Source organism: Triticum dicoccoides, unplaced genomic scaffold (genome assembly GCF_002162155.2).
Source record: "Triticum dicoccoides isolate Atlit2015 ecotype Zavitan unplaced genomic scaffold, WEW_v2.0 scaffold135, whole genome shotgun sequence".
Taxonomy (NCBI): domain Eukaryota; kingdom Viridiplantae; phylum Streptophyta; class Magnoliopsida; order Poales; family Poaceae; genus Triticum; species Triticum dicoccoides.
Window position 1 is genome coordinate 89 of NW_021195446.1, and position 1517 is coordinate 1605.

At 46.1% G+C, this 1517-nt stretch overlaps 1 long non-coding RNA gene across 1 annotated transcript; it reads left to right on the plus strand.

Moving 5' to 3' along the window:
* Positions 1 to 297: 297 nt before the first annotated feature.
* On the plus strand, positions 298 to 806 carry LOC119343629. The gene is made up of 3 exons (XR_005166190.1): positions 298 to 326; positions 472 to 684; positions 764 to 806. It is a non-coding gene; the product is annotated as an uncharacterized LOC119343629 (long non-coding RNA).
* The last annotated feature ends 711 nt before the right edge of the window (positions 807 to 1517 follow it).

Genomic DNA, 1517 nt, shown 5'->3' on the forward strand with positions numbered 1-1517 from the left:
GCCGATCGCCGCCCTTACCCGCCGATCGCCGCCCTTACCCGCCGATAGCCGCCTTTCCCCGCCGATCTAGACGTGATCACGCTGCCAATTCCAACGTCTTCCCGTTCGGCTGATCGCCGCCTTCTCCCCGTCTTTACCCGGGATCTGGCCGGCGCGGACAGATCTTGGAGTCGCCCGCCGTACGTGATGTCGCCTCCGTGCAGGTCGTCACGGTGACGTGGCCTACGTGGACACCGTCGCCGCCCGCAACTCGGTGATCAACCTCTCCGGGAACGTCCTCGCCGTCCGCAGCCACGCAGGCCAGCCGAAGTGCACGTGCATGCCATGTAAGCCGTCTAGTTCGTCAAAAGATTGAATCTGTAAATAATTATGTGCAATCACTTGTTAGATAAGAATTTCTCATCTGTATGATCGTAGTACATTTAATTTGATTTAAAATTGATAGATCAATTTTTTATTATAATATTGCAGTGTTGGTTGAGAGATCATTTAATGGATAAAGAAACTGGATTTACGGATCTGTTTTTGGACACGAGTTGGGATGGTAGCGATAGTGTTGATCGTACGAATGGTAATGATAGTAAAGATGATGATGATGGCAGCGACAATGAATCCTGGTCGTCGTACGATAATTTACCTGAAGAGGATTTTGAAAAGAAGGAGGAGGGTGCTTGTAGTGAAAACGTAAGTGTCATGTACATTCTTTTCGTCGGATGAAGAACCATATGGTACTTACACGTGCATATGATTTTTTTATGTGCAGGAGGATATTGACGTTCAGAACGAGGAAAATCATGGTGTTGAATCTTTCGGGGATAACATAAACCAGGTTCGGTCCAAAATTTAAGATGTCATTGAATAATAAAAAAATGGTTATGACAACTTACACTTGCTTATGTGGAATAATTTAGGCTAACTTTGATGATTGGAGTGGTGAAGATGGATATGAGCATGAGGATGGAGCTAATATGGACATTGAGGAAGCTGAAATCCAGCAACGTGCGCTGGAGACACAGTTGAAGGTTATGTGTATGACATTTGCATCACAATGGGAGGCTCACATGTTCTATAATAACTACGCCAAAGACCGTGGATTCAGTATCAGAAAAGATAAGGTGAAACGAGGAAAAGGACTTTCAACCACTGTTCGGTATAGGAGATACGTTTGCTCGAGGGCAGGAAAACGTCTCAGTAAATTTTTAAACCCGGAGGGCCGTACACGCAGGCTAAGACCAGAGACTCGTTGCGAGTGTGGCGCACATTTAGTCGTGAAGTTGGACAAAGGACGTGGAGTTTGGTTCGTGGCAGCTTTTATGGATGATCACAACCATTTGTTGGCTAGACCAGATGAGGTGGTATTTCTGCGGTCACATCGAGTGATGGGAGATCACCAAATAGCTGAGATCTTGGCGATGGAAGGAGCTGGGATCAGAAAGCATATCATCGTTGAGAACTTCATTAGCAGGTATGGCTCGTATGATAAGTGTGGGTTTCTGAGAGGAGACGTGTACAATCTA